At 51.8% G+C, this 13344-nt stretch overlaps 1 protein-coding gene across 2 annotated transcripts in view; it reads right to left on the reverse strand.

Moving 5' to 3' along the window:
• Window positions 1-8524, reverse strand: part of Elf4 (E74 like ETS transcription factor 4) — a 45269-nt gene extending 36745 nt beyond the window's left edge. The window contains exon 1 of one of the 2 annotated variants that reach the window (XM_040744590.1): window positions 8240-8524. The gene's annotated coding sequence lies outside the window, so the exon portion shown is untranslated. Of the gene's footprint in view, window positions 1-7921; window positions 8011-8239 lie in introns of those variants that run through there. The other variant, XM_040744591.1, reaches the window with a different exon arrangement.
• Between the last annotated feature and the right edge of the window lie 4820 nt (window positions 8525-13344).

Here is a 13344-nt window from a genome sequence, read left to right on the forward strand (position 1 = left end):
GATGGCGCAAGCCTTTAATCTCAGAACTCCGGAGGCAGAGGTAGGCAGATCTCAGCGAGGGAGAGCCGTCTGGTCTACATAGTTGAGTTGCAGGGTCAACCAGGGCTACAAAGGGAGACCCTGTCTCAAAAGAGGAAGGGAAGGACACCAAGAAAGAAAGGGAGAAGAAACCCTGATGTATACAAAAACAAGGAAGAGTTTTAACATAAGTACACAGAGAGAAGCCAGACCAGAAAAGACTGCATGATTCCAATTATATGAAACTTTAGAAAATGCAAACTAATCTATAGTGACAGAAACCAGAGCAGTAGTTGCCTTAGGATGGGAGGTGGGATTGCCAAGGGCACAAGGAAACTTCCCAGGAGCTCCACACATGCTAGCTGTCTCTTGAATTCAGGATGGTTTCACGGGTCTATCCATATGTCAAATAGTATCAAATTGTACACTTGGAAATATCTACCATTTATTGTACATTGATATGACTTCAGTAAAGCTGTTTAGTAAAAATGAAAGAAAAGGCGCCCCGGATTGTACAAAATAATAACCACTGAGAGAACTATAGAAGTAACCCTGATGGCCCGTAGTGACACACGCCTTTAATCCCAGCACTCAAGAGGCAGAAGCAGGTGAATCTCTTGAGTTTGAGGTAAGCCTGGTCCAGGACTGCTAGGGCTACACAGAGAAACTCTATCTTGAAAAACAAAACTAGAAGTAAGTATAAAGGCAGTAAATACTGACTATGGTTTTGTCATTATTCGACATTTCTATGTGACTTTACTGTGTCCTATTACTTTTCGGTAATAGTGAAAACAAAAAAGGCAATAATCTCATGCTTCATTAGGATACATATTCTCTGTTGCTACCAGTGGAGTCAGATTCTGAACCTGGGATTTATCACACATGCTGATTGTGGTGGGCTTACAGTGTTGTACCTCTGGTTTTCTCAATGTTACTTTATCACCCAGCTTGGAATGCCCCTAGAACGTATTCAATGGTCTATCTTTCCTCTTTTCAAAGGCCATCTGTTCTCTCACCTCCCGAAAGCCTTCCCCAGTGAAGCTAAGGAAAAAAAAATCATCTTTCTCTAGGCAAGCCCTTAGCCCCACATCATGCAATTTACAAATATGAAATGCTCCCGCCGGCTGGTAGTGCGTGCACACATGTCCCTGACACTCTAAAATGGGGTTTGGAGTCTCTAAAAAGGGATCTGGGTCTTTTTCCCCTTCTTTTTTCTTGTTTTAGATCACCATGGTGTTAAGAACCTGGTCACCGTGTGAGCTTGTAAAGGCATCTGTTTTCTGCACAGGGATTTTCACACTCACAAGACTTGAACTGACCACTATTAGCATAGAAAACACTGGAAAAACACTGATTACCACCTCAGTCTACACCTGAGTACCTCTGTTATCAGGTTATCATGTCTTTAGGGAGATTAAGACTAATTGTCCACTCTCCCATTGCTCAAGGCCTAGCTTTCTTAATTTGATGGGTGGGGACCAATGAATCCAGTAGCACACTCCACTCAAGGGTGGTTCAAGGCTAGTCCCCTATATACTGGCCTCAAATAAACAGAAGTCCAACTACAGCAGATGGGACCTCCAAAGTAATCTCGGAGGGGCCTTTGGTAAAGGTTCCCAGCCCCTGAGATCTCCTGGCCAAAGGCAGTGTCCCGGCCTCAAAGGCCTTTGGGTATTTTCCCAGCAAGCACCCAACATCTCTGTACTCTGAAAGGAGGGAAAACCAAGTCAAGCTGTGGTGAGCACAGCGTTGGTCAACTGGCTTCCAGAGCTCTACCCTCAGGAGGCAAACAACAAACTGATGATTGCTAAATAGTTCCCAGGGGTAGAATGTTATGCCTTCTCTCTAAGGAACAAACTTCCTCTGATTTCTTTTTTCTTTAAGACAAGGTTTCACTTTGTAGATGAGACTGGCCTGGAACTTGTTATATAAGCCAGGCAGGCCTTGAACTCTCCATCTTCCAGCGTCAGCCCCAAAAGTACCGAGACGACAGCTGTGCACCAGCATACCTAGCTTACTTCTGATTTCTTCAGTGGATATTCAAGATGAAAATAATGACATGGAAAAAATGGCAATATTAGTACAAATATTAAAAACTTAAGCCCAGCTCTTTCAAATGCTGTTGCGTGCGTGTGTGTGAGCGCGCACGCGCGCACGTGCACACACGTGCCCGCATGTGCTCACACACGTGTGGGGGAGGGTGCAACGGCTCATATGTGGAGGACAGAGGGCAACTTGCAGAGATGGTTCTCTCCTTCCACCATGTGGGTTCCAGGGACTGAACTTAGGTTGTCAGGCTTGGCAGCAAGCACCTTACCCACACTGAGCCATCTTGATGGTTCAAGCTTCACTCTTTAAAAAAGATTTACTAGTCTTTAATGTGAGCTGTGTGTGTGCTCATGTGAACAATGTGTGAGCGTGTGTGAGTGAGAGAGAGAGAGAGAGAGTGTGTGTGTGTGTGTGTGTGTGTGTGTGTGTGTGTGTGTGTGTGTGTGTGTGTTGGGAGGGGTGCTGCAGAGCCAGAGCCAGAGCCAGAGCCAGAGCCAGAGCCAGAAGAAATCGTCAGATCCCCTCAAGCTGGAGTTACAGGCAGGTGCAAGCTGCCGATATGAGTTCTGGGGACTGGAGGTTCTGGATACCTCAAAGAGCAGGCAAGCTCTTATCCATGGAGCCATCTCTCCAGCCCCTGAAGCTCCACTATTAACTGGAGGACTGGCTACCACTCAGAATGGCTTTGTAGATAACACACACACAAACATGCACGCACACACAAGTTCCAACATGCAGCTTCTTCCATGTTCCCCCTTTACCCTTCCTGATGGCAGAGTTAACAAAAATGTTTGCAGACAAATCTGTAAAATCAGCCTGGTGTTTTCAGGAATGGGGTGGCATAGCCTGTCAGCACTTCTAGCAAAGTGGTTAGTCCCAGGATCCTGGCAAAGTCTGAGGTATGTGAATGGGGAAAGGATTGTATGCCCGGCAACAACAATCTCAGCCCAGGACCGATAAACTGAGAATACCAAGGAATACTTACTGGGTGGGTACACTGTGCAAGGCAGTATGTTCAGTATTTTACACAATTTCATTCATCACTCCTTTCTATGACATGGACAGTGACACCCAGGGAGGTTAAATCAATGAGCCCATTGTCACACAGTCAGAACCTGGCAGATCTGGGATATGAATAAATACAGACCACACTCCCTCCTCAAGAAAGAAATGCTTCTTGAGGCAGATGTTGTGTCAGACTAGAAGGCAGGAAGCTTCCAGAAGGGCAGGTAGACTAAGAGGCAGGAAGTATCTGCACTGGACAAGAAATGGTCTACCCAGAAGTAGGAATTTAAGGCAAAGCTTATTCAACTTGGATCACATAATTAACTTCTGAGTTTTTGTTTTGTTTGGTTGCGGCAGGGTCTCCGTATTATGCAGCCCTGGCTGCCCTGGAACTCTTTCTGTAGACCATGCTGGCCTCAAACTCACAGAAATCCACCTGTCTCTGCCTCTCACATGCTGAGATTAAAGGTGTGTGCCACCACACTCTTGTTTTTCATTAGCCTCTTTGAGAAATGTTCCAGAACTTTCCGTGAAGACCCTGCGGCTTGAAACACCCTTCTCTGCTGCCAAGCCTCCCCCTTCCTCTTGAACAGACTGTGTCCCTTTGTCAAGAAATTCATCATATGACACATTTTCCCAGTCCACGTCAGGGCATTCTAGTAGGCCCCTTTAAGTGTTTAAATGCACTGAGAGGCAAGGCCAGAAAGGGGCAAAAGGAGAACAAATCAGTGCCGAATGGAGGTAGTCCAGGTGCTTTTAGCCAATTAAACCCAACAAGAGCCAAAGCCCTCTTCCTATCCAACCACAGAAGACACACAAGTAAAACAAACACGTGGTCAATTTTTGGTGGCCAGGCACAAAGGTGGGCCTCTCCAGATCACTTCCCAGCTGGCTGGGTGGGGCTCAGAGATGAAAATCTCTGCTCTCTCCCTTCAGGGTTCCAGAGAAATCTCAAAACCTGGGGAAAGGTGGGCCGGAGGCAGCCTGTTTCTTCTGTGAACAATTGTGGCGCGTCGGCTTTGATGTCGTCTACCTCTAGCTTCCCCTCCCTCCCTCCCTCCCTTCTTTCATAGGCCGCCTGTGTTGGAGGGTGCAGTTCATAATGAGATCCTCTCAGCTTGGGTGGCGGGGAAGCCTGACCACCCTTTGTGTAGTATCAATGCAGGCTGGCTCACTGTCTAGGCCAACCATTTTGTATGTCCTGAAGTGGAGATCGAGGACTGCATGAAGCCACCCACACTCACTGACCTGCTCTTTTATGTGACATGCATTTAGCAAACAATCATCCAGGCTTCGAAGGTCAGTCCGTGGCTGGGGAATAGAGAGAAAGGCGCCTTTTCTCCCTTTTCTCCCGGAGCCACATCTCCCCCTTGCTGCCCCCGCCCCCTTTCAAGGTCTAGCTCTCACCCGAATCCCTCACAAAGCCGTCCCTCCCTCCTCTAGCTGTTGCTGACCTCAGAGTCCTGGCCGTGCTGGCCTCTGCTCCAAGAAGTACAATTAGCACCTGACCAGCCCCTGGCCTGGCTGCTTGTCCTGGCCTCTGACTGTTTCAGTGTCTTAGTCATCCCCGCCTCACCACCCCCTTCCCTCAGCTCCCCCACAGCTCATAGCACAGGTTGGGCACACAGTAGGTGTTAATAAATGTCTGCTGAATTGAAACTCCACAGCCCCTATGAGGTCAGAACCCTCATAAGCACCCCGACCAGCAGTTTCTTGGCAACCAGCGCTGGGGCCCGAGCTACAGGGCATTAGCAGCACAGCCGCTATTACAGGACACACGAGGCTCAGCAGCCAGAGATTTGCAGGTAGGTTGGTGTTGATGAGAAAAGCCCCTGACCCCTAGGAAAGCGCCCGTGGGATTCTGGGTACCTTTCATGAGTTTCTTTTCTCCCCTGCAGAACTAGTTTTCAGTCTGAGAACCACAGAGGGAATAAATTGGCAGTGAAGCCAGAAACCTTTTTGCAGCTTAGAGAACCAGGGGTGATAACCAAGGCTAGGTTGGGGTCAGGCCCAGAACAGAAGAGCGAGGGTTGCCCAAGGTTCTTCCTAATTCAGCAGGGGACCCTGGGATGTGAAAGAGGCATGCCAGGGGTGAGCCCTTCCATTCCAGAGGGCTTTAGGGGTGTTTGGGAGGGCCCTAAGTAATGCCATCCTGCCCTGACACCCAGTAAGCCACAGTCCAAATACCTCTTGCAGCCTGTGCATGAGCGCATTGTCCCTTCCTTCCAAATCTAAGGGCAGGCTTGAGGGGCAGATAGCACGCAGACGAGAACCGAACCATGGTCTCCAAGAAAGGAGAAGCCTTTATAGTGTGGGGTGCGTGGCCCAGGAGTTTGAGTCTGACTTTATTTTTATTTTGTAAATGTATTTTGTGTATGGGTGTTTCGACTGCATGTATATCGGTGCATCACATGTGGACCTGGGGCTCACGGAGGTCAGAAGGTGTCAGAATCCCTGGGACTGGCGTTACAGAGGATTGTGAGCCACCGCGTGGGTGGGAGCAATCAAACCCGGGTCCACGGCAAAAGCAGCCAGTGCTCTTAACTGTTGAGCCATGTCTCCAACTCCTTGAGTTTGGCTTGAAACTACATTATTTATACCGACGACTGATCCACTGTCTCTGGACTGCTCCTCCATCTACCACCATTTCAGCCTACAGACGACCCTGGAGGGCAAGTGGTTTCTGCATGGCCATATTTTCTCCGCTGATACTTCACTGGGGCCAGCTCACTGCTAGGGCTAGCTCCCAGCACATGTTTACTGAGCTGCATCTTAGGCACTGGATTAGCCAATATCACAGTGCCAGCGCCTGTCTGCTGTCGACCACCGCACAGTGTTCTAATAAGCAGCTGATATGTAACAATGTATTTGTTCCCCTCCAAGGATACATAAGCAAACCAAGGCATACAACTGATGGGGGGGCGGTAAATGACAAAGCTGGGGGTTCAATCCAGACAGACTAGCTCTTGTGACTGGGGGCAGAATGAGAAAGTTGGGGAAGCCCGGGAGTAAAGGGTTCCCTGGGGAAGCCATACTCTCAGCCAGTGTTTCACAGAGCCTTTCTGGGTTCAACGCCCTAAATTTTTGCAGCATTAGAGGTATTTTCAATGCGTTAGCAATTAGGCCCAGGACAGGTTATGAGGCCGGCATTTTAAGGTCCCAATATATTTGGGGCCCCCAGATTGGCCAGGGGTGGGCACTAGTTCCTGAGGAGCCAGCAAAACAGTCCAGCGGAGGGAGGAATGCCAGGCATAGTTGCAAACAAGCCACTCCTTCGGTTCACAGAGAGAGGCTGGCTGAGGGTGGCAATGGTGGAACCTGCTTCATAGACATCCCCCCCTCACAGACAACACAAGGGTTCACCGGCTTTGAACCCAACGCCAGAGACACCCACATGCAAGGCAGCCTCTTAAGGCAGCTAGCTCCACGTTGTCACTAATAATCTTACCACACCTAGAGACAGCTTCTGTGAGCCTAGCTTTTTTTCTACACTGGGTCAAGGAAACACTTTATAACTGGGGAAATCTTGGAACTGACTGACATTCTTACTTGGCCTACAGGTTTCCTGGGCATTTTCGATGCCAAAGCACCCTGTCTCCCCAAAGGGGAGAGAGAGAAATGGCTTCCCTTCACCTCCCTCCGTCCTGGCATTCAGGCCGAACAAGGGTCAGCTCACAGGGGCTGAATCCCTAATGGGTGTGCCCACCAGCTGTTGGAGCCAGCTGTGGTGGCTCAGGCCAGGGGCGGTGACCTCACTTCCGCTCTTACCTCCTCAGAACTCCTCCCATTTGAGGCCCCACCAGGCCAAAATCGAGAAGTCCAAGGTTAACTGTTACTCCCCACTTTAAGAGCTAATTAAAATGATTAGCTACAATGAACTGTCAAACATTAACTAGAAGAAGCTGCAGGACCAGACAGGCCTCTATCTCAGGCAGAGGGATGAGGGGAAGGAATCAAAGGGCCATCAAATCCCCGGGCTCCTCAGCTGGGGTGCGGTGGTGGCTGGGGTACCCAAGAGACCCCCGCTGGGCCGAGGTGCCAAGGGGTCAGGAGGTAACTCATCAGGAAGTCTAAATCCCAGGCCCAATCGGGAGGAAAGGGCAGCAAAGTTTAGGGGTACCGTGATGGGGGGGGCGGGAATCCACAAAGCGGTTGCCAGCTCAGCAGTCTCTGAGCCGCCAAAGGCAGACTCTGGCATTGGGGGACCTTTGCGCTGTGCGGTTACTGAGTCCCCTCAGAATATCAGGGGAGGAAGCCAAGAGGCGGGAGAACCTTGGAGAGCGGGAACGCGGGAGCGGGAAGCCTGGCGGCTGGCTTACACGGAAACTCCAGCCCCTGCCAAGAGGTCTCTATTTTGGCAGTTCAGGTCTCCAAGTCATAGGTTTACGTGCGAGCGTGTGTGCGTGTGCGTTCGCGCGCGCGCGCGAGTGTGTGTGCGTGTCTAAAGTGCCTGGCTGTGAAAGCCCTAGGGGCCACCGGTTCAGCACAGGCGAGCCGCTCCAGTGTGCTCAGCCTCCTGCTCTCCTGCCCTCGGGCGCTGAGATTGGCGGGGGGGGGGGGCAGTCCACATCGGCCCTTCCGTGGAGCCTAAGCTGCCCCGGGCTGGAGAGAAGTCCCTTGTCGCCCGGCTTCTGCCAATCAGTTCTACTTCTGGTGGCATCAGGAGTCCGGGCTCCTCACTGTACACAGGGCAGAGCGAGGCGAAGAACACTCCAGGAGCCCAGGCTGACGCACCCTTCTCGGTCCCCCCCCCCACTCCTACTCCCCGGCCTCGGTGCCCTTCATTCCCCACTCAGGCAAACTTTTCGAGGTCTCCCCGGCGTTTCGAGAAGCGGTGCCATCGACGTACCTGAGGTCCGGTGGTTTGCCGGTCGCGTTCGCTCACAGGGCTCCTCGGGTCGATGGCGAGTGGTCCCCTCCCCGTCCCCGGGGTTGAGACACGACTTCCCACCCCCGCCGGGCCGCCTTCTCCTCCCCCCCCCCCTCGAAAGCGGGGCTCCGGCAAGTGGCGCCTGGAGCTCGGCGCCGCGGAAAGGAGAAGTGGAAGTTGAGCGCGGCGCCCGGTCCGTCCTCGCGGCCGCCGGGGGCCGCCGTCGCCCGCCCTCCTCCCCTCCCTCCTTCTCTCCTCGGGGCCCGCCTGCCCCCACCGCCCGCGCCCGTGACTCACCTCGGCGCCGGGGCAGGCTGGTCCGGGCGGGCGGGCGAGGCACAGGGCTCTCCCACACGTCGCGCCGCCGCCAATGGCAAAGTTGGAGGGCGAGATGCAAACACCAGGTGAGACGGCGGCGCCCGGGCTCACAAGGAGACGGGGTGCCAGCTGTGAGATGGGAGGCCAGGGGGCGCCGGGGAGGCCGGGCCGCGCCGAGGGAGCGGCGGCGGTGGGCGCCCGCGGAGGGGCCGCGAGCCGGTGGAGACCTGCGCCGAGGCGAGCAAGAGAAAGGGGAAATCGCACTGGAGACACACGTCCCCGCGGGCGGAGGCTGGGCCGGGCGCGAAGGAGGCAGGGCGAGGAGGGACTGAAGAGCCGGAGGGAGGGACCGACGGGAGGGACCACGGGCCAGCGGGCGGGGTGGAGGAGGGGGGTTGGGAGGGACTAGGCACCGCGGTGGAAACAGCGCCCCTCCACCCTAACCCCGCCACGGTCGCCAGCACGGCAGGGGGAGCCTTGCCAGGGGCCCGCACGGGCTCTCCTTCCCGGAGAGGCTCGCTGCCCACCCTACCTCAGAGAAGACACAGCCCCTCCCGAGCTCACGTCGCATGAGCGGCTTCTCTAGCCAGCACCCCCACTCTGCTCATAATTGGCGGGCCCCGGGGCCCTCAGCTCTGACTGGGCGCTTCTCGGCGGGAAGTCCCACACAATATCCCGTGGAGATATCCTGGGGATTCTGGAAGGCGGTATCCAGCCACTCGGCCTGTGCACTCCAATCACTTGATACCTCCGCTCCCCCCCCCAACACTCCACATTATCAAGCATCTGCTGTGTGCCAATCAGGAGGCCTAGCGGTGGGCGCTACCCAGAAATGGGCAGAGGGTACATTTTGCAAACAATGTCAACCCCCACCCCCACCCCGCGGAGCTCAGGCCAGACATTTCCTGCATTGGTGTGACTGGAGAGTTGCAGGGACTTCTAGGGAAGATCGACCTCGGGCACTTCGGGGGGCCAACACAGCAGGTGTACAGACAGCCAGAATTGGGGCTCGGGGAGAGAGGCCACGCCCCATGTCTTCTATATAAAGCCAAGTAATAACTGTACTTCAGCCCGTTTACTGTTTTGTTCCCCGTTTGCCCCTTGTCTGCCTCTGTATCTACCTCAGTCTCCATCTGGTACTCCAGCTAGGAGGTCCTGGGAAGGTGGCTAGTAGAAATTGTCACTTCTCAAAGCTCTGTGCACACTGAAGCGAGGGTGGGGTGAGGGAGAGGCGCGCGTGCGGCCGCTGAGAGGGGGAAAATGGTGGGGGAAGCAGACAAGACTTGACCTTGGCAGAAAGGCTGCTGAAGACAGGGAGGAGGGTCCTCTGAGAGGTGGCCAAAGGGTTTTTAGTTCAGGACCTCCTCATTCACCTCCAAACGCCTGCTTCATCAGCTTTGGGAAAGATGATCCCTCGGACTAGGGGACAGGAGTGGTGGCAGGCGACATCATCAAAGATGCTTGTGGATCACAGGCTAACAGGAATAATAATCATAATCTAGCGGCTGCACTAAAGTACTAGCTCCTGAAACCTCCTGGTTACCCATAGACAGACCAAGTCTTCGTAACAAGGACCAAGAGCAAATTTTCACTTCTTTTTCTTTTACAAGTGAGCACATTGTCTTTAGGGGATTCTAGATCCTGGAAAAACACAGCTTTCTTTCTGCTGGACTGTTGCCGGTGAGGCTCTCCTTTCTAGTTTGGAGTAGGTCCTGGACAGCTTCAAAATGCACTAAGGCCTAAATGGGTTCAAAAAATTAGACCAGTAAGCCCCTCGAAATACTGCAGGCCTTTAATCCCAGATCCTGGGATGCAGAGGCAGGTAGATATGTAAGACCTGCCTGGTTTACATAGTAAATTCCAGGCCAGCCAGGTCTACACAGTGAGACTCTATCTCAAAAACAAAACCAAACCACAAACCAAATGGGTGGATAGATGGCTCAGTTATTAAGAGCACTTGCCAGGGGCTGGGGGCTGGAGAGATGGCTCAGCTGTTAAGAGCACTGGCTGCTCTTCCAGAGGACCTGAGTTCAATTCCCAGTACCTATATGGCAACACACAACTGTCTGTAACTCCAGTTCCAGGGGATAACACCTCCACACCAATATACATAAAATACATTTATAAAATAAGCTGGTGCACACCTTTAATCCCAGCACTCGGGAGGCAGAGGCAGGAGGATCTCTGTATGTTCGAGATCAACCTGGTCTATGAAGTCAGTTCCAGGACAGGCTCCAAAGTTACGGAGAAACCCTGTCTTGAAAAACAAAATAAATAAATAAATATAAATAAATTAATAAGTAAAGCACTTGCTACTGCAGTAGAGGACCCAGGTTTGTTTCCTAGCACCCACAATGGTGGCTCACAAGAGTCCCAGTGGCTCTGATTCTCTCTTATGACCTCTGAGGACACCAGGCTCACATTTGGTACACAGATGCACATGCAGACAGAACACTTCAAAGCATAAAATAGCAAGAGTAAAAAGATGAGGATGAGTTGGGTGTGGTGCAGGTCTTCAATTCTAACATTTGGGAGGCAGAAGCAGAAGGATCTCTGAGTTCAAGGCCAGTCTGATCTACACAGTAAGCTCCAGGCAGGACTAGAGCGATTGCTGGAGGTTAAGAGCACTTGCTGCTCTTCCAGAGTATGTGGGTTCAATTCCCAACACCCTCGTGGTGGCTCCCAACCATCTGGAACTCCAGTTCCAAGGGATCTTATGCCCTCTTCTGACCTCTGAGGGCACCAGTCACCCATGTGGTACACAGAATACACCCAGGCAAAACATTCGTACACATAAGACTAAAACAAATCTTTAGAAATGTAATGGAGAGTGATAAGAACCACCTCAACAAAGCTGTGGCACGGACTGAGTAAGATGATGTAGTCCATGGCAGTGCCTGGTGCCTAGTAAATCCTTCAGAAATGTTAGCTAGCTTCAACCTCCGTTTGCTTTCTCAGACCAGTTCTTGGAAGAAAGTGTACCAGGACCAAGGCAGAAGCTGCTGAGCACTTACGGTGGATTCCTTCTGAAAATGTATGTAGTTTCAACCAAGGCTGAAGCCTCAAGGCGGAGTATGAGGCACGCTCTGTGGACCACTCCAAGTATCTGGCTGTGCTGCCTGCTGGTGACCTGCAGCCCACAGCTTGTGGGAATCCCATAGGTTACCACCTTCCCCAGCCACTCAGAACTAACCACAGCTCCACACCCTTCTAGTTGAAGTCAAAGCAAACCCCACCCCACCCCCAACTTGATGAAAATCTTGGGCTGCCCTCACCTTGGGAAGCCTTGGGCCATCTGAATGCCATTTCTGGCTGCCTTTCTCTATAACCCTGCTGCTCCTCAGTCTGCCAGTCCTTTCCCGCTTGCCTCCCCATGTTCCACGTACCCATTGGGTAAGCCCCCACCAGGTGGGGCCAGTCAGACTGATTTCACCAGTCCCCAGGGGACAGCCACTGTCTCTGGCAATGGCTCATTCCCTGACTTGGCAGGAATTCCCCTTCTCCTATTGCCTGTAGATGCCCAGGAAGAGCCATCCAGCAGCGTCCTCTCAGTCTTTCTTTCTCCCTGTTCCCTGACTGGCTTGCCCTGACTGGCTTTCAGGCCTCAGAACCTGATTCCTTCCAGGAGCTGAAGGACCTCACCCTCACCAAGTCCACCACCCCACCCCACCCCCACACACCCTGCCACCACGGCCTCCAGTCTGTGCAGGACACCTTCCATCCTTGTACTCTCGTTTCGCCCTTCTGCCTTGACGGTCTCCATTGCCTCCTCTCTCAAGCAGTGCCCCATAGCCTGTTTCCTTCGGCAAATCACACCACGTCGTTTAAAGACACGATGATCTCTAGTTTCCTCACTTAAATCAACCAGGACAAAGTACCACAATGCCAGTTTCTGTGGCCCTTGCTTTCTACCACAGAAGCATGCTAGAAAGGCTGTGAAACAATCAATCAGACTTTTTGATGGAAAAGCATATTTAGCATCAGGGAGAGAAGTTAGTTTCAGAGGACCCCTTGTCCCACTCTAAAGCCTAAAGCCCAGAATCCTATTAGCCTTCCGTAAAGCAAGCCATCATTTTTCAGCTGCATTTAGTAACTACATATTTGTAGTCATAGAGCTTCCAGAAAGGCTAAGTATCCAAATGACAGGCAAAAATCTTGATGCCTCAGATTATGGCTAATCAGCATAGGCAGTGTTCATTCTACAAAGCTTGTTGAGGACTTGGCAAGATGGCTCAATGGGTAAAGGCACCTGCTTTTAAGCCTGAGGACCTGAGCTTGATCCTCAGGACAGGCATGGTGGAAGGGGAGAGAGAACTGAATCCCCAAAGATGTCCTGATCCCACTCACACACCATATAGCATGTTCACACCCATACAAACACACACACACACACACAGACTTTATTAGGTTTTTATGTAATGACATTTTTAAAAGAAAAGCTTGCTGACTAGCACCAAAATCAAGGTACTTCAAATAGATGATACAAAAAAATCAGTCTTCCATTCTTAAAATGGGGATTCCTATCAAGTTGCAGTAGCTTTCCTGCTGTAATCCTAGCATTCAAGAGACCGAGATAGGAGAGTTGCTGTAGATTCAGGGACAGCCTTGGCTACAGAGTGATTGGTACCCATCTTTTAAAAAAAAGCTCTTAGCATACAAGCCTGACCAATGGGTTCAATCCCTAGAACCCACACAAAAAGTAGAAGGGGGTGGTGCACATCTGTAATCCATGTCTAGATAGGAGGAGGAGACAGGGAGACAGGTAAATCAGTGGCACAACAGCTAGACAGACCCTTCCTCAAAACAGATAGAAGGCAAAAACTGACTCCCAAAAGTTGTCTTCTAATTTTGGCATGTGTGTCATGGACACACACACACACACACACACACACACACACACACACACACACCTATTTTAAAAGACTAAAGTCTTTTAAAAAGGATGACATGGTTGTCCTCCTGACAGTCCCCGGGACACTGAAAGCCCCTGCAGAACTTTAGGGGAACACTGTGTCTCAATTCTTGGGAGGCTGCTGAGGGGGGTTGGCAGCCTGACAGCTGATGCTATGGGCCTTGAGCTGGTT

Source organism: Mesocricetus auratus, unplaced genomic scaffold (assembly GCF_017639785.1).
Source record: "Mesocricetus auratus isolate SY011 unplaced genomic scaffold, BCM_Maur_2.0 Super-Scaffold_100003, whole genome shotgun sequence".
In the NCBI taxonomy this organism is placed as follows: domain Eukaryota; kingdom Metazoa; phylum Chordata; class Mammalia; order Rodentia; family Cricetidae; genus Mesocricetus; species Mesocricetus auratus.